The 23373-nt window shown below is 44.0% G+C and overlaps 1 protein-coding gene and 2 long non-coding RNA genes across 7 annotated transcripts in view; 2 read left to right on the top strand and 1 right to left on the bottom strand.

The window, feature by feature from the left end:
* The window catches only part of LOC134933245 (uncharacterized), a 446291-nt gene that overhangs the window by 290537 nt on the left and 132381 nt on the right, over positions 1-23373 (bottom strand). The window lies entirely within an intron of this gene.
* Positions 5693-23373, top strand: part of KCNMB1 (potassium calcium-activated channel subfamily M regulatory beta subunit 1) — a 228576-nt gene continuing 210895 nt past the window's right edge. For both annotated transcript variants that reach the window (XM_063928307.1, XM_063928309.1), the window contains exon 1: positions 5693-5830. The gene's annotated coding sequence lies outside the window, so the exon portion shown is untranslated. The remainder of the gene's footprint in view (positions 5831-23373) is intronic.
* Positions 14552-16980, top strand: LOC134935578 (uncharacterized). The gene is made up of 3 exons (XR_010180265.1): positions 14552-14623; positions 14697-14894; positions 15497-16980. It is a non-coding gene; the product is annotated as an uncharacterized LOC134935578 (long non-coding RNA).

Genomic DNA, 23373 nt, shown 5'->3' with positions numbered 1-23373 from the left:
CAGGTTTCTGGGATCTGTGCTCTCCAGGGACTTGAAGTGGGGTGCAAACATAGACACCATTGTGAAGAAGGCTCAGCAAATGTTATATTTTTTGTGACCACTTAGGGAGCCTAATTTGCCGAAGGAATAGTTGAGTCTTTTCTATTTGGAAACAATTCAGTCTGTTCTTTGTACATCGATCACTGTGTGATTTGGATCGATCACAAATTGCACTATTATTAGTTTCTGTTTGCCATGTTATATATTGGCATGACTAGACTGAGGACATTTTTTTTAGCACTGATTTGTATACATTTATATTTGTGTATGTGTTTATAGAGAACTTGATGGTTCTCCTTTGTATACGAGTAGCTGCACATTGGGTGCACCTTGAACACCTGTCTAAAGTTTGTTTTGTATAAGATATTGTTTTAGTATAATATATATATATATAAAACCAATAAAATTTATTTATAATTGGAGATTACATATTAGGGAATCAGGAGGGTTTTATCAACTTGGCACAAAAAGACACATTGGTCTGGATTTACTTGCCCATGGTATGGCAAAGCCGCTGATCACTGGTGGTTTAGACTGATAGCTTTAAACGGTAACAGGAATCAATGTTAAACAAGCCTGATTTAATTGCTGTAGCCGATTTAAAACTATCTGTCAAAGCCACTGCTGATCACAACTTTGACAAACTGGGAGTTAGTAAAATATACCCCATTGTATATCATCACTCATTGTGATAATAGAAAATCTTTTTTAGGCCGATTTAACATGAGCTATGTCCGTACCTCAGTAACACTCAGTAATAGTCTTATTGCTTGCCAAGCTAGTTAAGTGCTATCAAGCTGTTGCTTGAGGCAGGCTTCCAGTTCCAGATTCTCCAAAAACTAATAAAACAAAGTTTGTCAATAAAAACCAAGCAGGAAAAAAAATAGAACATAAAATCATAAATGCTTTATTTTAATTAAAAAAAAATTCTGTCGGCACCCAGGAAACGGTGTCATTAGTGATCAGAGATAAATAGACTACTCAATGCTTTATATCGGTGAAAACCAGAGATAGGAATAGGAACTCTGTTTTCACAACATTTAGGAATTATTGCCTTTGATAGACCTCTTAAAGCAGTGATTCCCATATTAGGCCAATATATTAAATTAAGTAAATTGTGTTTATAATGTCATTCTTATGATCAGTTATATGGTAGGGGACAGGATTCGCTTCTGTTTGTCCACATATGTTATGACTAGGTGCTTCATCGCGCCCTACGGGCGCTCTTCACACCGTCGCAAGGGGCTACGCCCCCTTAACCCTTGCATGCCTTTCTGGGGTTTAATATTTGTATTATATGGAGTATTACCTGCATTCCTTTGTTAGTTGTTAAATATTGCACAATGAAAGGCGTGCGATGGTGAAGGAGGCGCAGCCCCTTGCGACAGCGTGAACAGCACCTGCAGGGCACGATGTACAGAATGTAGCGGGTGCGGGGGGGACTGCGGAAGGTGTCTGTAGATGCTGCGGGTGGAGGGAGGCAGAAGTGGGGGTGGGGCCCGGATGGGGAAGGTTTGGGAGGTGCTGCGCGTGGGGGAGGGGCAGAGGAGTGGGGGATGCAGATGGGGGAGGGGTCCGGAGGCACTGAAGGTGGGGGAGGGGCAGGGTTGCCACGGGTGGGAGAGGGGCAGGTGTGGGGATGTTGTGGATGGATGAAGGGTTCCGGAGGTGCTGTTGGATGGGAAGGGACGGGAGTGCCGGGGGTGGGGTAGGGGACCGCAGGCACCATGGGTAGGGTAGGTGCAGGTACGGGTGTTGCGGCGGATGGGAAAGGAGGTCCGGAGGTGCTGCAGGTGGTGGAGGGGCAGGTGCGGGGGTGCCATTGGTGGGGGAGGGGTGGGTGAGAGGGGGACCGCTGATGGAGGAGGGTGTCTGCAGATGCTGCGGGTGGAGGGGGGCAGGTGTGGTGGGAGACATATAAGGGGGGTGAATGGTGGAAGGGGCCTGGAGGTGCTGTGGGTGGTGAAGGGGTGGAGGAGTGGGAGCCACGGGTGGTGTAGGGGGTCTGGAGGCACAGCATGTGGGGGAGGGGTGGAGTGCCGCATGTGGTGGAGGGGAAGGTGCGGAGGTGTGGTGCATTGGGGAGAGGTCTGGAGGCGCTGCGGGTACTGTACATGCCATAAAAGGTAGTTGGAGGGTATGCAGTAACAGAGCCAGGACAGGGGTGACAGGGTCAGTACAGGGGTGACGGGGCCAGGACAGGGGTGACGGGGCCAGGACAGGGGTGACGGGGCCAGGACAGGGGTGACGGGGCCAGGACAGAAATGATAGGGACAGGATAAGGGTGACAGGGCCAGGATAAGGGTGAAAGGGCCAGGATAAGGGTGGCAGGGCAAGGCCAGGGGTGACAGGGACATGACAGAACACAGGGCACGGGAGAGATTGGTATTAGGGACAAAACAGTGGTGACAGACAGATGTGTCTGACCGGAGTCACTGCTGCTGGCTGCTGCTGTTCCACTCCAACCTGTTGGGATCTGCTGCTGCTGGAGACTTGGCATGGCTGACTCTCTCAGGCTGGAGTCCTGCTTCCTCTGCCCGTCCGCATCCCTCCCCCCCTCCTCAGTCACACACCGCAGACCTCGCGCAGCTGCCGGGCACTGTGGTAAGGTGAGACTGGAAATGACTGGTTAGCCCCCAGTAGATGCTGTGGCTGGAGGGAGGAGGGGGTCATAGCATGCACGTGGCGCGGACCTCACGGCTTCCGGGCACTGTGGTAAGGGGAGACTGGGAGTGACTGGTTAGCTCCCAGGAGACGCTGCGGCTGGAGGGAGGAGTGGGTCAGAGCCTGCAAGCAGCTCAGATTTCTGCAGCGCTACCCGCCAGCTACAGTGTGTGAATGAGCTGGGCGCACTCCACTGCGGGTGGCAGCGCTGCAGCTAGCGGTGGGGTTGCCGGGGCTGGAGATAACAGAGGCAGTATGGAACCTGCACAGCGGCAGGTGCCCCACTAAACTGCAGCTAAGAAGCGTGGAGTGTGCCAGAAAGTGACGCTCCTCCGTATCAGAGAGACCCTGCTGAGTATGCTGATGTGGGGGGTCAAGCACACAGTGAGCCGGTGCCGTCTGTCTGTATGACATACCCCTCACACACCCCCATACCTCCCAAATGTCCCGATTTTCGCGGGACAGTCCCATTTTTTGGGGTCTGTCCCGCTGTCCCACCCGCGGGTCGCAGTGTCCGGCGGTGGGGGGGGGGGGCAGTTGGAAAGCTCCTGTACTCACTGTTCTGCTTAGCAGAGCAGCGGTGAATAGTGGAGACAGAGGGAGAGGGGGCATCAGGGGGTACGGATTAATGGGGGGGTTCCAGCAGCAGAGCCGGATTAAGGTGGGGGGGGGCAGGGGATATGTACCGTTGGCCCCATAGTTTTAGGGGACCCCCCGGCTGGAGTAGCTCTGTCCCAGCTCAGAAGCTCCCCCAGCAACAGCGGCAGCATTGTGCTACAGTCAGCACACGCTGCTGCATATTGGCAGGTCTGTGGTGTTGCAGGGAGGCAGCAGTCTCCCTGCTTTCTTCTCCCTGTGCGGGTGTGTAGGGGGGAGCGACCACCTCCTCTGGATTTAGCCCTAGCTGAGGGGCCAAAATCCCATCAAAAAAATAAAAATAAAAATCGAAATTTGCATAAGGGGGCGTGGCCGCGCGGGCCGCGATTAGGCCATGCCCCCAACCCACAGCAATGAGATAGGGCTCCCCTGTCACAAGTGCCCTGGGCCCCCCGGACTCATAATCAGCCCCTGGGAGCATGCCAGCAGCTCACAGAGCGCTGGGCATGCCCCCTCACTGACGAAAACGGGGGCCCTCCCGTGAAGCCACGCCCCCTTTTCGCTGAGTGTGTTCTTCTGCCTGGATAAAGCTCCTGCAGAAAGCTGGGAGGTCTGCACCCCTGCCTGTGCCATGCCCAATGCCCATGCTATCTGCTTCTGCTCCTAGTCTCCTGTAGATTTGGCCAGATCTCTGTGACTCATTTGACTAACTCCGCCCAGTGTTGTAACTCCGCCCAGCGTTAGCAAATGAATCACAAGGTCACAGAATAGGGCTATTATATAGGAGATGGGAAGCTACAAGCACTGGTTAGCCTATTACACTGACCTTACATACTTTTAATTGGACCTTGACCACCAACCCAGGGCACCCCTGCAAGTGCCCTGAGGCATCCCAGGGTGCCACGGCACCAGTGGCGGCTCCTACCTTTTATTGCCAGGGGGGCTGCTGCTGTGGGTGCCAGAGAGGGAGAGGTGAGAGCCGGCCCCATCCAGACATGTCCTGGCACCTGCGCAATGGTCCGGGCTGGCGCTGGACCTGCAAATGCGTACAAGCGTGGCTTGTGTGCGCATGTGCATACCCCTGGCTTGTATGGGCTGCATTAGCAGCAGCCTAGCCCATAGAAGCCAGGTAGGGCTCACGATGAGAAAGCCAGCTCTCTGCTGATCGCAGCCCGGTCTGGCAGTTCCGGAGGGAGGCAACACCTCCCAATGGGACTGCCTATCTTGCGGGTGACTGGCAGATAGGACTTCCAATGGGAAGTCGCTGTTAGTCATGGTGAAGCCAGTGCAGTCACGGACTGCATCTGTCTTCACTGAAGCTGATTGGGTAATATATAATAAGTAAAATCCGTAAAATCCACAGGTAAAATCTGCCACTGCATGATACTCAGTTTGGGAACCACTGCCTTAAATAAAAATGAAGGTGCATAGTACAAAATAACATTTTTCTTAGTAACTGGACATACTGTAACTAGTGTAACCTAAACATTATGTAGGCAAAGAAATACAATACAACTAAAATCACAGTGTATATTTTGCAACAACCAAATAAATCTTGGTAGATGACTGTATGCCAGTGAGAAAGCTAGAAAGCTGTTGTGATGTGATCTAAACTGTTCTACTTCTAAGTGCTAACACCAGTAGCATCTCAATTACCAGTGAAATCAACACTGCTGGCTAGAGAGTATATCTTGGAGACCTTACAGCTCATGTCAACACCTGTGATGATAACAGAATGCGTTAGTGCCTCCTTCAAGTTTCATTCTTGCTTTTTCGGTCTCTACACTCGTGGCTTTTTATGCCTCATCTACGCCTCATTTCCTTACATCCCATCATAAAAGATACATAAGCAGCAAGATTGACTTTCTTAAGATCAAGAGAAGCAATGACAGATGTTAAGTATCAACTTTTAATATACTATAAATTATAACGCTTAAACTATCCGGGACCGGCGTAGTATACTGATATAATGGCATTTTAGTTCTAAAAGGGTGTCAAATTTGAACAGTTTACTGGAGGGGAAAAGATATAGAAGAGAGTAGGATTTGTGGAATTACATGTAACATTTTGCCTGTGATAAAATAAGGGAACATGGAAAATATCCATGTATCATACTGTATTTGCAATTTGCATTCTAAATTGCTAATCTGAAAGCATGTAACATGTTTTTATTAATGGTAAAGTAAGTTCACTTTTATTGTCTTTTTGTGCAAGGACTAAGCCAGAGACCGGATAGTTTTTGTATTTAAATACTATTTTTTTAGTCTTAGTGGCAGTTTAGCTGCTTAACATTAATTTATGGGGCTGTATTTCAGAGGCCACCGTGAGTTTCATACCTTACCATTTATGGCCAAATGATGAGTATAATTGTTGTGATTAACGGAAGCACAGTGAAAGCAGCCTAGAATAGCCATCCTGAGTACAGTGTCCTGTTCGTGCATGGGATGAATATTTACTTTTTCTACTGCTGGTATATGAAAAAGTGAGCAGAACTTCGAGAGACTTCAGACCGCAATCATTACTGCTTATTGTAAGTATCATTTTGTTGAGTGACTTTTTGTTTACTTATAAGGCGTCAAGTAATTTGGTAACTTTTGATTAAGGTGTATAGCATCCATTCACTTGTGGCAATACAACTGTTTATTATAATAAATATATTTTATCCTAGTATAACAATTATATTATATTTTGAAGTTGAATTACACAACTGAAATGTCAAGCATATTCCCCAAAAATTTACAACAACAATAACTGTTGACTAAAAATGAAACATTGAGTAATGTTCATATTTACAGAAAAACTATCATCAAGACACATTTGTAACTGATGTGCCTAAAGAAGTAGAACTGGGCTTTGATTTATAAGCTGTCGGTGATATCTTCTTAGAAACAGAGCGTTAGAATAAAATCATTAATTACTTAGAAACAGCACATTTAAAAAAAAAAAAAAAAAAAACAAGTTTAGCTTAATATATCTGCATATGTTTTATGATGCTGTGATTTATATTAGTTTTGCTACTGGTGTATAATGACATTCTTTTAAATAATCAGCAAAAACTAGTATCACTTTAATATAGCATTTTAATAGTTCTGGTATCCTTTGATTGACCAGTCATATGTTCATAGAGCTGTTTTAGGTTATACAGTAGGATTATAGCACTTTTCATATGAGTAGAATTATCTTGTAAAGCATGGCATGTGAGGAACTGGATGCTGAGAAGTGATAAGAGCATTGTATGTTATGTTTTCTGTATAGTCGAGAGTGACCAGTAAATGTTTCACATACACCCGTCTACAAGTAAAAACATTGACATTTCTTATTGGCCTGGCTGATGCATGATTTGTGGGTGATCTAGAATAAAGCTTCACCCTACATCCCATGCTCGCCTCAATACCTACCCTTTTCCCTCTTCCGCCAACTTTCATAAATATAAGATTTTTTTAACATCAAAACTATGTTATTCAGTGATATTGGAAACCAAATTCACATTGCTACTGAAATATTGCTTATCTTAATAATTGGCACCAAAGATATAACCACTGTGCTATATAATTTGATATATCTGTAGAAATGATTTGATTTGCTTCTTGCAATGAATGGCAATGAGGCTTTGATACTAAATCACAAACAGTTTATAAACTTTCAGTATCAATTGAAAATTAAAATAACACAATTATATACTCAATAAAAATACTCAAATTAGCAAGCAGTGAACACGTTGTTATAATAAAGTTGCAGTAAAACCAGTGAGCAGCACTTACAGCAATTTCTGGGTGACTGAGATACTGAGACAGTAACAGCCCTCAAACAATTAATTAAAAGCCACAATTCAATGAAGCAAAACAATCAACCAGATGAAATAGTGAAACTGTTTTAAACTTGCCTGTGTGGTATAATAGACCGCTTGTGTGGTATAATAGGCCGCTTGTGTGGTATAATAGGCCGCTTCAGTGGTATAATAAGGCAAAGGTAAGGAGTCTCTGAAGTTTGAATGGACACCTGTAGTGCCTTAGGGCCTGAAACAAAGATGGCGTTTGTACAGTACCTGCCTCTTTGGATGCAGCTGCTGTATGAAAATATGCAAATATATGCAAAACAGCAGGAGGTGTCTTTTATGTCTTGTTTTGCACATGTGCTCACCATCAATGGTTTTAATCCCATGGTATAACAAAAATGATGGACCATTGATGGTCAACACTAACTCTGAATAGATTTGGAGGCACAGGAGGTAAATAATGCCTGTGTCGCCTCACTAGCAGCATCTCATTATGATGATCAGGGGTACATGCGACTATTGCAGCTCTCGGGCATTGCAAATGCATCCTGCAAGAGCGTAGCTACCATAGGTGCAGGGAAGGCAGCTGCTATGGGGCCCAGAGCTAAGAGGGACCCACCTTCCCTGTCACAGTTACATGAGTTATATACATTTTTCACCATTGGGATACATAAGAGCACTCACAATCTTTTGCCTTGGGGCCTACAATTTATCTATTTATGTCCCTGGACCTGTTTATTGTAATTTGGTAGAATATTAACTGGAGGGCATTATAATGTTACATAATATGAACTGGGACACTGTAATGTGGCACAGTATGAAGTGGAGGCTCTATAGTGTGGCATAATATGAACTGGGGACACTGTATGTAATGTAATGTGAATTGTGGGTACTGTGTTGCATAACGTGTACTGGCAGCTCTGCAATCATAAAATGAACTAGGACACTACTATGGGGCATAACATTAACTAAGGACACTATTATGGATCATAAATTGAACTAGGGAACTATTATGTGGCTTAAAATTAACACCTGGGCCAATATTTACTAATATTCGTGTTTGAGTCGGTTTGTATAGTGTTTAAACTCGTTTTGTATCGGGTGCATTTTCATGCAACTTTTTGAATCCATATACGCAAAGTTACGAAGCAGTCGACTTTATGGTTTTCGTGTTTTCCGATGTCGATGCCAGTCGGTTTTTTTTGGCACATTTATGGCCGTCATTGTTGTTTGTGTTCGTGATTTTGTTTTTTTCCCTGTTTTTTTTTCTAAGTTAAACGCGGCAGGTTTTTTTTTTCCCGCGGCCGCATTTTCAGTTTTAGTTTCGTTTTTCAACCCCGTTCGGGATTGGTTGTGTTTCAGATGGTAGGAGTGTCTGTGCGCAACCATATAAATACGCCCCAAACCGTCCACACCTCGTGGGTTTAGTTAGTGGTGAGGAGGAGGGAGGTTATGCCGTGGAGGTAGGTGAATTTGTGGTTTGGTGAGGAGTGTTGTTAGCGATTTCTGAGTGTGGTATTGTGTTTGAAAGTCGTCTTGTCATTCTTGTAGTCTTGTATTTTGTGGTTTTGTATCATTTTTAGTCCAAGTTATTTTTCTTTATAGTCCGTTGTCAGTGTGTGTGTGTGTGTGTGTGTGTGTGTGTGTGTGTGTGTGTGTGTGTGTGAGAGTTGTGTAGTGGTAGTGGAGGAGTGTGTTTGTCTATTTTTTTTTCAGTGTTAACTGTTTAGACACACAATTATGTGTGACTCAGAGGTGGGTGAGGGGGAGGGTGTGAGTGAGGGGGAGGAGGTTGGTCAGGTGGAGGAGGTGAGTGTTAGTGAGGTTAGTGAGGTGGAGGAGGTGGGTGAGGTTGCAGCAGCAGCCTCAAGTGATAGTGACAGTCAGAGTGCTCCACAGCCACTACTAAGACTGGGCGGAATGTAAAGTTTAGTTTTGCTGAAAATGTGGCATTGGTGCGTGAGCTGATGAAGTATCAGAGGCAGCTATTTGGCCCTGAGTCCGCCAAGGTGCCAACACGGAGGAAGACGGTGTTGTGGGCGAAAGTTGTTGCTGCTGTCAATAGTGAGGGGGTGGTCAAGCGGACGGAGGACAATTGCCGCAAACGGTACTATGACATAAAGCGACGTGTCAAGTCCAAAATGGCCAAGGAGGCGAAGTCGGCTCGAAAAACCGGTGGTGGGCAGCCCTATATTGCAACATATCTGGAGTATGAGGAGCCCATGCGGAGTGTCATACCTTCTGAAGTAGTCTCTGCAACCCATGTCCGGGATTCCGATAGGCCCAGGAAGAATGGTGAGCATGTGTATTTGTTTTACATTCTATGACCTTATTTATTTATTTATTTATTTTAAAATGTGTGTCATGTGACGTGGCATATTACTCCCATCTTCAAGTGTGTGTCAGCAAATACATTGTTTTGGGTAATGTTTTATACAAAAGCCAATGTAACATCTTATTTTATTGTAGGTCATGTGTTTTTCTGAAAGATATTTTGCATGTGTAGTTTGGACTTGGTGTGTCTCTGAATTGTCCTGCAATACTGTTTTCCTTTCGGGCCTTTTTTTTTTTTTTAAATAATTGTGACTATGTTTTATATTTATATGATCCATGTGCAATGTTTCAAAAACAGCGCTTGTCATGTTAGAGGCTGGAGTAGTGGAAAGTGGTTTGGAAACCACTTACATGTGTAATGTCATTATTAGATAATGTAATATTTTTTAACAAAATACCACTATTTCTTTGATAATTTTTAGTTTGTATTTATACCGTGACACCACACTGCAGTGTAATTTTTAAAATATTTATACATTTTGGTTTGGCTCATATAGGGGTATATGCAATTACCGGCGAATCGCGGCAATTTTTCGGCCGTTTTTTAATTCGACACAACTCGACCGTCGAATTCCGGCAAGTGGGTGCCGGAATCAGAGCCGGCCATAGGCATAGACAAACTAGGCAATTGCCTAGGGCATTTGATATGCCCAGGGGCATCAGCAGCTTCTGCTGATTAAAATGATATGCAGCATGCCTATATTCTGTGTGTAGCATTTCATATGCAGATACAGCCACAGTCTCACACAGTATATAGGCATGCTGCATATCAGTTTAATCAGCAGAAGCTGCTTGTGCATCCTAGCCACAAAGCAATGCAAATAAGATGCATTTTCATAAAAAAAAGGTGCCCGACGTTAGCATTGAGGCAAGATTTGTAAGGACACATCTGTATCCAATCAGAGGCAGAGGTCACAGTGTTAGTAGCAGTGTGAGTGCTGTGTGCATGTGAGTGGGCTGGTTGTGCAGTAGTGTTCGGAATATGTGTAAGGAGCATTATGTGTGTCATGTAAAAATGCATTAATAATGTGTAACATATGTGTAAGGGGCACTATGTGTGTCATTATGTGTATAAGGGCATTAATGTGCGGCATATGTGTAACGGTACTACTGCATGTGTGTCATGTGTATAGGGGCACTAATACTGTGCAGCAAATGTGTAGGGGGCACTATGTGTGTCATTATGTGTATAAGGGCATTAATAATGTGCGGCATATGTGTAACGGTACTACTGCATGTGTGTCATGTGTATAGGGGCACTAATAATGTGCAGCAAATGTGTAGGGGGCACTATGTGTGTCATTATGTGTATAAGGGCATTAATAATGTGCGGCATATGTGTAACGGTACTACTGCATGTGTGTCACTATGTGTATAGGGGGACTAGTAATGTGCAGCAAATGTGTAGGCACTATGTGTGTCATTATGTGTATAAGGGCATTAATAATGTGCGGCATATGTGTAAGGGACATTATGTGTTAAAGGGCATTAATAAAGGTTGTCATAATGTGTAAGGCGCATTATGTTTATAAGGACATTAATAAGGTGTCTCATATGTGTAAGAGGCATTACTGTGTGGAATTAGATGTATAAATGCATTACTAATGTGTGGCATTATGTGTATAAGGTGCTCTACTATGTGGCGTTGCGTATAAAAAGGGCACTACTGTGTCATCTTATGTGAAAAAAGAGCAATATGGTGTGGTGTAATGTGAATAAGGAGCAATTCAGTGTGATGTAATGTGAATAAGGGGCTCTACTGTGAGGAGTAACGTTTATAAGGTAAAGTGATATTAATGTGGGATGTAATATGAATTATAGACACTATCGCATGATCAATTGTGAATAAAGTTGCAGTACTGTGTGGTGTAATTTGAATTGGGGTTACTATTGTGTGGCCATGCCCCTTGCCAGCAAAAACACACCTCTTTTTAGGGCGGTGCGCCAAATGTGTGAACTGTTCCTATTTAAAATATAGGGGGTACAAACACCAAAATAAGGACTGCTATGGGTGAGGGGTGATGGTGCTGGGAACGAGGTGCAAGGTCAGAGGCGGAACCAGCGGTGGGGCTAGGGGGCACCAGCCAAAATCTTGCCTAGGGCATCATATTGGTTAGGGCCGGCTCTGGCCGGAATTCAACATATTCAATAAAAAACGGATTAGACAGTCCCGCTGTCGAAAAACGGCCGATTTGACGGATTTTGATCCGATTTTTAAAAAACTGGAAAAAACCCGAAAAAAAATTGCGTGGGGTCCCCCCTCCTAAGCATAACCAGCCTCGGGCTCTTCGAGCCGGTCATGGTTCTAAAAATCCGGGGGGGAAAATTACAGGGGATCCCCCGTATTTTTAAAACCAGCACTGGGCTCTGCGCCTGGTGCTGGTGCAAAAAATACGGGGGACAAAAATAGTAGGGGTCCCCCGTATTTTTTACACCATCATCGGGCTCCACTAGCTGGACAGATAATGCCACAGCCGGGGGTCACTTTTATACAGCGCCCTGTGGCCGTGGCATTAAATATCCAACTAGTCACCCCTGGTCGGGGTACCCTGGGGGAGTGGGGACCCCTTCAAACAAGGGGTCCCCCCCCAGCCACCCAAGGGCCAGGGGTGAAGCCCGAGGCTGTCCCCCCATCCAAGGGCTGCGGATGGGGGGCTGATAGCCTTGAGAAAATTTAAAGAATATTGTTTTTTCCAGTAGTACTACAAGTCCCAGCAAGCCTCCCCCGCAAGATGGTACTTGGAGAACCACAAGTACCAGCATGCGGGAGAAAAACGGGCCCGCTGGTACCTGTAGTTCTACTGGAAAAAAAATACCCAAATAAAAACAGGACACGCACACTTTGAAAGTACAACTTTATTACATACATGTCGACACACATACATACTTACCTATGTTGACACGGCGTTCCGTCCACTTGTCCAAGTAGAATCCACGGTGTACCTGTGAATAAAATTATACTCACCTGAATCCAGTGTCCGGATCTTTTAAAATAATCCTCGTACTTGGCAAAAGAAAAAAACGAACACCCGGACCAAACGGACTGAAAGGGGTCCCATGTTTACACATGGGACCCCTTTCCACGAATGCCGGGACCCCACGTGACTGCTGTCACAGAAAGGTCCCTTCAGCCAATCAGGAAGCGCTACTTCGTGGCACTCACCTGATTGGCTGTATGCGCGTCTGCTGGCAGACAGCGCATCGCACAGCTCCCTCCATTAGTTTCAATGGTGAGAACTTTGCGGTCAGCGGTGGGGTTACCCGCGGTCAGCCGCTTACCGCGGGTGACCTCACCGCTGACCGCAAAGTTCCCACCATTGAATATAATGGAGAGGCTTTGCGATGCGCTGTCTGACAGCTCAGACGCGCATAGCGCATCAGCAGAGTGCCAGGACGATGCGCTCGCTGATTGGCTGAAGGGACCTTTCTGTGACAGCAGTCACGGGGGGGTCTCTGCATTCGGGGAAAGGGGTCCAATGTGTAAACATGGGACCCCTTTCAGTCCGTTTGGTCCGGGTGTTCGTTTTTTTTTTTTTTGCCAAGTACGTGGATTATAATCCGGACACTGGATCAGGTGAGTATAATTTTATTCACAGGTACACGTGGATTCTACTTGGACAAGTGGACAGAGGTCGGCGTGTGAACATAGGTAAGTATGTGTGTGTCGACATGTGTGAAATAAAGTTTTACTTTCACGGTGTGCGTGTCCTGTTTTTATTTGGGTTTTTTTTTTTCAGTAGAACTACAGGTACCAGCGGGCCCATTTTTCTCCCGCATGCTGGTACTTGTGGTTCTCCAAGTACCAGCTTGCGGGGGAGGCTTGCTGGGACTTGTAGTACTACTGGAAAAAACAATATTCTTTCAATTTTCTCAAGGCTATCAGCCCCCCATCCGCAGCCCTTGGAATGGGGGGGGACAGCCTCGGGCTTCACCCCTGGCCCTTGGGTAGCTAGGGGGGTGGACCCCTTGATTGAAGGGGTCCCCACTCCCCCAGGGTACCCCGGCCAGGGGTGACTAGTTGGATATTTAATGCCACGGCCGCAGGGCGCTGTATAAAAGTGACCCCTGGCTGTGGCATTATCTGTCCAGCTAGTGTAGCCCGATGCTGGTGTAAAAAATACGGGGGACCCCTACTCTTTTTGTCCCCCGTATTTTTTGCACCAGCACCAGGCGCAGAGCCCGGTGCTGGTTTTAAAAATACGGGGGATCCCCTGTCATTTCCCCCCCGGATTTTTAGAACCAGGACCGGCTCGAAGAGCCCGAGGCTGGTTATGCTTAGGAGGGGGGACCCCATGCAATTTTTTTCCTGATTTTTACCATTCCATTTAAAAAAAAAAAAAAAAAAATTTTTAAATAATATTTTTAAAAATATATAAATAATACTTGTGCCTCCAAAATAGACAAATCAAGTACCTAATCCCTTCTAATATAAATAGATATGCTATTACCAATAAAAAAAACACCAAAAAAAACATGTTCTTAAATTTTTTTATTAGATTCCGCCACCAAAGTGCGGCGGATTGAAAATGACGAATTTACTGTCTAAAAGCACTGTTGTCGAATTTCCAAACTTCAATTGAATATACGTTTGGCGAATTGCCGCATTTGTACCATTGCAGAAATGTCGAATTTGACAAATGTCGAATTTCAAAAAGTCGAATTTGGAAAGTCCGTTTTTTTGATGGAAAGTACTGAATTGCATTGTCGAATTTTTTTTTTTTTTTTTTTGGCGAAAATGACCCATTTTTCGACATTTTCGGGAATTCGACCGCAATTGCATATACCCCATAGTGGTAATGTGTGTTTGGAGTGCCACATCACAGAGCAATTTTTATATTGCATCTGTAATATTTTTCCTTTCAATACAAAATGAAGATGTGTGTGTTTTTGGTTGGTAATCTTTTTTTTTTTTTTTTCTTGTGGCCTACGTGAGTGTCCTGTACATGTTTTCCTGTGTTGATTTTTCCATAGTGCATATGCCTATTGGACAATGTTTATAGTTTAATGTATTGTATTTTTTGTTTCCGGTCCTTATGTTTTTATTAAAAATAAAGCAAGCATTTCTTAAAGAATACATTTTTATAAGCATAATGGGTGGATGTATCAACAATAGCATGAATAATTTTTTTTTTTATACAGTGTTTGAAAAAAGCAGTACTACTCGTCGGCCAGTAACTCCTATCACATCTGATGATGATGACGCTGCGGAAGCAGGTAAAGTGTCCATTGTAGTATAGGGTATGTTTGTAAAGGAATGGCCATAACAAAATTGCACTTTCATTAATAGGTCCATCAAAAGAAGTATGAAGCAGCAGAAGTGGGACTTCTGTAAGACACCACCACAAAAAACCTGTGGCCGAAAAGAAAGCAAGGTCGTATGTCCAGGGCCAACCACAGCAGGCTACCCTGCCACGAAGATTATCGTCCGTATGTTCTGTCCCCCCACTCCAAATTTTGGACACACCTCCAAGACGTCATCTTGATTGTGAGCATCAAACTGAAAAAAATGTAAACAATTTCTGAACGTAATCCAACTTTTTCTTAACCGCATTAAGTCAAAACACATCAAACACTTAGATACTTACCGCAGTAAGTATCTCCTGAAATGGAATCCAAGCTAAATGGCCTTGTCCACATCCAGTAAAGATATGTATGTCCACTTGAGCCATACAGTATCACATTGTGTGTAAGATGCTGCAACAAAAATTCACGTGTTTTTTTTTTTGAAAAAAGTAAGGTTGTTTTCCAAATTTCACATGTGTGTTTGAGGTAACATTGCAAAATACATATAAAAACATTACTATGTTTGTTTGTTAAAAGCTATAAGGTAACACATTATGGATTCCAATGTGTTTTTATGGTGGAGTATGTGTGAGCTACAATAAAACTAAAGTGTTTGCTTTCACAATTAAGTAACCAGACACATTTGCCACAAACAGGCATATGTATGTATTTAAGTAATGAGTGATGATGTTGCTAGGCAGAATATTTGAAAGCAACAGTGAATGACATGTGTTCCATGTGTAGTGATTTGTTTACATTTCTCAAACATATGGATAGCTAACGGAGATTTGTTTAACATTTCAGCTTCTAGTCCTGGCAACAGCATCCCTCCGCAACCACAGCAACACAGTGACATGGAGGAGACAAACATCTTACAAATGCAGCCATTAAGCCAAGGAATTAGCCCCCCAGCACCTGTGAGTACACCACCACAGCAAAGCACACTACCACAACAACACAGCCCAACAACACCAGTAACACAAGGCCCTGATCAGGTGTTTTGGACCATTTGGGCTAGACAGCAGGCCACTAATGAAGATTGCCTGCGTAGGCAGACACAAATGTTTGCAAGCCTACCATGTCACCTCAGAAGAATATCAAGAAATCTGAGTCGACAAAATGAACAAACAACCAGAATTGGCAATACCAAGGAACTCATGCGTACAGACATTACACAGGTCATGGGCAACTTACAGCGCATAATGGAAGAACAGCACAGACTAATGGAAGAACAGCACAGACTAATGGAAGAACAGCACAGACAACAGCAAAGTTATATGAACATTTTTCAAAACAATCAAAAGATTAATGAAAGTTTATTCTGACTTGTAGACAATCAAAATGCTGCTACACGTGAACTCAATGCCACCCTCACTAACCTGAATGAAACACTCAGATCCATGCACCAACAGCAAACAAGCAGCAGTTCTGGTACGACTACTCCAAATATCACGCCAGTCTCATCACCACCAAGACGCTCCACCAGAGCATGACAACATGACAGTGCTAAAGGCAAAGGGCAGGACAAGCAGCCACCCAAAAAAATGTGGGGAAAAAACAAATTAGACATTTCTGATAACTAACTCTAAATAGTTAGTAAGTGTATGTTTGGCAAAATATATATAACACTTAGCTCCTTGACAATTTATACAACATCATTAATTATAAGTGGTACAAACAACAACAACATAAAATTTGTACACACATTTCTTCTTTACAAATTTTTTTTTTGTGTTGGAGGAGGGAAATGTTGATGGAGCCGCACATACATGTTAGCAGGAAGTAACCAGACCACTTGATTTTTTTCTAATCATTACTCTTTCTAGATTCCAATCATTCTCCTCTCCTGCACACACAATCATTGCCAGGCAGCCACATACATGTTAGCAGGAAGTAACCAGACCACTTGATTTTTTTCTAATCATTACTCTTTCTAGATTCCAATCATTCCCATATCCTGCAGATAATCCAAATTACAATGTTATTGATAACTAAACATTACAAGAACAACACAATTGAGTTGCTTAAAAAGCTTTTAATATGTTGGCATTGAATTTTTAAAAAAACAGACAAAATGAATTTCATTATTGTTGGGACATGTTTGTGTGTGTTAAAAATTAGTAAGAATGTTATTACACATGATGCAGAAACCAACAAATAAGAACTTTTTAACCAAAAAACAAAGAATGTGTATAATAATGTATATATGTGGCACTGTGTATTTACTTACACATCAGCAAGTTTACTGCAGCAAACATTAGGAAATAAATTATTTTTGATTACAGTAAGTTTGTGTCCCTTAAATATGATGGAGCATCACACATAGGGACACATGTATTCCTCAAGGCTAACATATTATATGTTGAGTAGTGTTTTTTTGGAACACAGGTTGTCAAACTTGGCCCTCAGGACCCCACACAGTGCATGTTTTGCAGGTCTACTCACAGAATCACAAGTGACATCATTAGCTCCACCTGTGAACCTTTTAACATATGTCTGTGAGTAATTCATACACCTGTGCTTCTACTGGGTTATGTGAAAAACATGCACTGTGTGTGGTCCTGAGGGCCGAGTTTGTGAACCTGTGCATTAGGACGTTACACGCAATGATAAAGTAAAATACTAAATGGATTATGTGTGCTTGTAATAAATTAGCACTGCAAGTTTGCGAACACTTATCCAGACTTAATGCATGCCACTCATAATTTGTTGTTTTGAGTTTTAAAATACACACAATACACATGCGACATTTGTTTTGCATAAAGCGAGGGTATGTTTGTATGTGTCAAGGAGACAGACACATTCTCAGTAATGGTTTTGCCAATAAAAATGGCAAAACATCTATTTATGATTACACAACAAATGAAATAAGCAAAACAAACTTACCTTAGAAATAGCGAGTGATGAGCTCTTGCCTAACCTGCCTCCCTACATCTGTACTCCAAGTATCACCAGATGTCTCTAATTCCTCTGCTTGCTGGCTGCTTTCTTCCTCCTCCTCAACATGTGGCAGATGTTGTTGCAAACACATGTTATGAAGAAAGCAGCAGCAGAACACAATTTGAGTCACCTTGGAGGGACTATACAACAAAAGGCCACCAGACTTATCCAGACACCGAAACCTAGATTTCAGCACACCAAAACATCTTTCTATCACATTCCGCGTGGACTTATGTGCATGATTGTAATTGTGTTCAGCAGGGGGATCAGGTCGGGACAATGGAGTTAAAAGCCAAGAGAAACAGCCATATCCTCCATCACCTAAAAGACAAATATAGTAATGTGATTCATGTTAAGATACAGCAACACATAAGTAACACACTGTGGGGCAGATGTATTAACCTGTAGAAGGCATAAGGAAGTGATAAACCATGATATGTGCAAGGTAATAAAGGCAGCAGACAATCTGTTCCTAAATGTTCATTTACATATTGGAGCTGATTGGCTGGTGCCTTTATCACCTTCCACATATCACTGGTTTCTCACTTCCTTATGCCTTCTACAGGTTAATACATCTGCACCTGTATTTGGACAAAGTATACGCAGGCCTACACATATCAAATTACATACCCAGCAGCCATCCATCTGGCATTTGTCCGTCCTCAAACTTATCAAAGAGGGATGACTGACTGAGGATGAAGGAGTCATGGCAGCCCCCAGGGTAACCAGCAACAACACTCATTATTTTGAGATTTGCATCACAAACCACCTGCACATTTGTGGAGTGTTCGAAATGGCGATTCATATATATGTGCTGCCTGCCCCTAGGTGGTCTCAGCTGAATGTGTGTGCAATCTATGGCTCCAAGCACATTGGGCATGCCAGCCAGCTCATAGAAATCTACCCTGACGGCATGCCACTGAGACTCCTGGGTAGGGAAGCAGATTGAGGCCTCGATGTGGGGCTGCAAAACAGCCAACACCTGTGTGTATATTTTAAAGAACAATAAACATGAGATTTTAGGACAGAACTGGCCACGAGAAATTACTACAAATAAAAAACAGAAGAGGTAGTTAGGTATACATCACCTGTGTTAAGATTCTGGAAAATGAGGGCTGTGAGATTCCTATGACATCCCCAGACACAGCCTGAAAGCTGCCAGTAGCCATAAAGTGCAACACAGCCAGGAGTTTGTGCAGGCCTGAGACAGAGCGAGAGCGTGCTGTCTCAGGGTCTAGGCCCAGTTTGACAAGGTCATACAGACGGAAAATGTTGTAACGATTTAGACGGAACATCTGTATGACCTTATCATCGGACAATGCGTTCAAGTTTAAACGCCCCCTAAAAAAACGAGGCCTATGCAGCCTCCGCGGAACCTGTACAACCTGCTGACCATGTTCAGTTTCTTGGCCCTGGGTACTTACAGGCTGATGTCTGAGGAATCCCACAGCACACAAAAGATCACTGGCCCACAGTCCTGCTGCCATTTCTGAGTGTAGGTGAATTGAAATGGGCCTAACATCCTTTTATAGGCATCCTAATTCAGGTGTGATTGATTTTTGAGTTGCAACACATGTAAACACGATTGAAAAAAGCAGGTCTATTTTTTTGCCGCTTTTTTTACCGATTCGCAAAAAAATACGACTGCAATTGAGCACTCAGAAACTAACACCCAAATACGAATGAATAGTGAATTCCCGTATTGTATGAAATAACAGCCGCGTTTGACCGATGGTCTATTCATTCGTATTTTGGAACTTTGCAAATCAAACCATTACGAATAGTCCAAACACTGCCGAGATTGGTGCTTAGTGAATTCCCGGATTGGGACTTATAATTAAAAAAAAACACAAATCGGTCAAACTCGAATTCTTAGTAAATATTGGCCCTGCTGTGGAGAGGTGTCACTCGAAAAGCATTGGGACAAGGGCACCTTCAAAATGTTGCTATGGGGCCCACAAAGTTCTAGCTACGCCTCTGGCATCCTGATCTAAGACGCTTGCCAGGTGAAGGTATGCGGCAATTAGTATAGCGTACAAGGTTGCGGCAGAGTGGATTGTGTCCCACTATGTCAGAAATCCCAGGCGTACTGTAGTACAAGATCTTGGCAGGTGAATAGCGTCTGTATGAGTTCCCTCTCTCAGCATCTCAATACGCTGAACAATTGCTCTGTAGTTAATTGCAGATTTTGTAAATAATCAGGATGATTGGTGACAATTTGCTACGTGTAAGTCGTTTGCCGAATGTTGGCTGGTGGCAATCAATGCTGCACCTGACAAGTTAACTGGCAAAGGAAGTAATTGATGTCTATGTGTTTCGTTACTATAATCGCTGGAACTTTTTCAAGATTTCACTATTGCATCTGAAGGATTGTTTTTTGCTTTAATTGAATTGTCGATTTTAATTAATTGTTTGTGGGCTGTTCCTCTAACTGACTCAGTAACTCAATCACCCACAAATTGCTGCAAGTGCCGCTCATTAGTTTTACTGAAATTTTAGCATGAACTGCTACTTTATTGGAAGAAGTATTATAACAACTTGCTCACTGTTGACTAATTTTCACTATTTTTATTGAGTATGTAGTTCGCTGGCTTAGGCAGAGCTCTGAGCAGTCAGCGAGGAGGGCCCATAGAAATTATGCTATGGGGCCCCCACTGGTATAGTTATGTCCCTGATCTTTGGTGTTATTTATTTTCTCATTGAGGTATTGCAATGGGATGTAGTCATGTGACCTGCAGTCAGGAGACCAACGGCCAAATAACCTCCCCCTATATCCTGCTCCCTCACAAACCCAATGGTCAGCATGCCAACCAACAGCCGTAGACACCCATAGAGTGGGAATAGAACTTGTGGACCTCAGGTCGCCACCAAGTCTGAAGTGTGGCAAGTGCAGCTGCTGGATTCCCGACGTCGGTATGCTGACCGCCGGTCATGCATACCGCACCCATTGCAACTTACTTATCACTTGCAGCTTTATATAATACACACAAGTGCCAGGAATTGGTGAGGACGGTGTTAGATATTCTTCTACTGCCCTCTTTTTTCCTTTTATCTGAATAATTGCCTACCCAAAACAAAACGTTTAATTTTCTTATTCAAATAGGACTATCTAGTGACCTCATAGGTCGAAACTGATGTTCTATCACCTTTTAACACAGTGGACCTGATACAGAGGTGGACACAGCGCAAATGCTTGTAGAATTATTAATTGTACATTATTTTTCAGATTTTTCTATCCTAAATTTTTTTTTCTATCCTCTAGCAGTTTACCGCTTACCATTGTTCCATTATAGGAAATGTTCTAAAACTTTTTACCGGTAGTGTAAATAGAAATACATGAGGAAATAATGTCCTACAATAATGTTTATACACTTATCAGAATGTGTATATAGCCAATGGCAATTGGTGTACATCGCTTTGAGCTGTTTATTATACATTGCTTTGAGCTATTATACATTGTTTTGAGCTGTTTATTATACATTGCTTTGAGCTGTTTATTATACATCGCTTTGGACTGTTTATTATACTGTACATCATTTTGAACTGTTTATTATTCTGTACATTGCTTTGGACTGTATGGAGCACTCAAAGGGTTAATTATTAAAAATATATATTTATACAGATGTAGCCACGTTCATCACACCTGCGGCTTGGTCACATTTGGCACGCCGTTCTGCGGGTGTTACTTAATATGCAAGGCCAGTGGCGTCACAAGGCAGGTGGGGAGGGTGCAGCCCGCACTCGGGTGTGACACCTGGAGGGGGGTGACACTAAATGTCAGCTCCTCCACAGTGACAGGAGCCAGGTGCTGCAGTGTGAAAGTCTCCTATCGCACCCGGCTCCTGTCATAGAAGAGGAGCCGACAGCGCACGGAGACTGTCTCCGGGGGCAGCCCAGCATCTCCAGAGATGCTGGGCATGCTCCCAGAGTGACGATTCCGGGATCCCCATGAGGCCATACCCCTGTATATAAGGCCCCAGCTTTTTGCTGCAAGCGCGCCGGGAGATCAGGAATGCACACCGGGTGTCACCACACCCGGTGACGCCTCTGTGCAAGGCTACGACTAGCTGCAGCCCAATGTATTTCCTATAGCGGAACGTGCACCAAAGTACATAAGCACACTTGCCACGTCAGCTTTGCCGCGACTAGAACGCTAGGCAGCAAAGCTGAGCACGGCTACATCTGTGTGTTGCCACATTATATCAATCTGTGCATCAGAGCTGTCCCAATGTCACATTTCATATGCTTTGAGCCCCCCACCTCCCACTATATACTGTATGTGACACATATAGCATACCTCTCAGCATTCTCATATCCTGCTGTGAGATTTTTTGCAAGCGCCAAAGAGGGCATAGCCTGATAATTGCTAAGCCAAGGCCACTTACTGCTTGACGTTTTGGGGGCAGGACCACATTTGTCACGTGCTCCAAGCCACATCCGGCATTAAATGCAGACCGCATCCATTCACCACTGTGTCCGCCCATATAAAAACTATAAGGCCTACTATATGCAGCATGTGTGCAGCCTTGCACCAGTCCATACTGCCCACAGTCACAGTAACGGGCCTATGGGGGTATTCAATTAGCGGCAAAATTGCTGCAATTTTACCGTAATTGCCATCTTTGTATCTTGTTTCCACAAAGATATCTGCGCTCCCGCAATTCCCCCTATTCAAATGCAAATCAGCGAAAATGAGATTGCTCCGAACATTGGTGCCAAAAGTGGAAAGTGAAAACTGGGTAAATCTGTCCGTACCCCAAAAAAGCTAAACTAACATCGGATAACAGTATAAAAGTTTATTATTGGTCATAATAAACGTTTCTGCAGCAGGGTACACTGTGTTTCACAGGGGAAACATCTGGCTGTAGAGCAGGATCTTGATCCAGAGGCACCATCAGGCAAAGCTTTGACTGTCCCGGGATGCATTGGGGCCTCCTCTATAACCTCGCCTCCAGGCACTAAGAGCTCAGTTTCAAGTGGTGCCTTAAGGCAGCAGGTCACCTAACAGGAGGGCTGCACTGGGCAGCCCTGAAAAAGCTAACAGAAGACTTCAAGGGCCGCAGCACTGTTATGTCAGGGTGACATTCAGTGCTGCATCTCCGTCACCTCCCAAGCGGCATCGCATACTCCTGCGTCTCAGATCCCGGGTACTTGTGCGGAGACGCTCCGGCTTAGGCACACGGTCGCAGACGCTCTCGTGCAGTTTTATTGTTCTTATAATAATCTCTGCATTGCCTGTAACTGTGCGTGCCTGTACCTGCTGTATGGTTTCACTCTCATGTGTATCCATCTAAGGTAGCTACAGTATCACTATATTTTATACCCGAAGGGACTAGGTGCGTCAGGGTCCTCTAATATAGTGTACACAGTACTTATCGCTATACGGATATTTTACTGTGTTACAGTCACGTACACCGGGATTTAGTTCACAAGTTTGTGTATTCTGATGCTGTTTGTGTACTTTGTCCGCAAGTTGTGTACTCTGTCTGGCTTCATCGTACGAATAGCCTGATTGTTGCTTTATTACAATGTCTAACAATAAGGGCAGTAAAACTCTAGCTCCTGTAAGTTGCAAAGTATGCTCCAGAGGTTTACCTGAGGGGGAAGTATTGTGTGATGGTCTGTGTTCTAAATGTCGTTCACCTCCCAGTCAGCCCGCAGCTCTTGTAACTATAATGGAGTAACCCTGGGCTATGTTCACTACCCTCTGGGGGACTCTGATGGACCGTTTAGCCCCCCTA

Source organism: Pseudophryne corroboree, chromosome 6 (genome assembly GCF_028390025.1).
Source record: "Pseudophryne corroboree isolate aPseCor3 chromosome 6, aPseCor3.hap2, whole genome shotgun sequence".
Classification (NCBI taxonomy): Eukaryota; Metazoa; Chordata; class Amphibia; order Anura; family Myobatrachidae; genus Pseudophryne; species Pseudophryne corroboree.
Note: the sequence above shows the minus strand (reverse complement) of the source record. Positions and strands in the feature narration are given on the sequence as shown.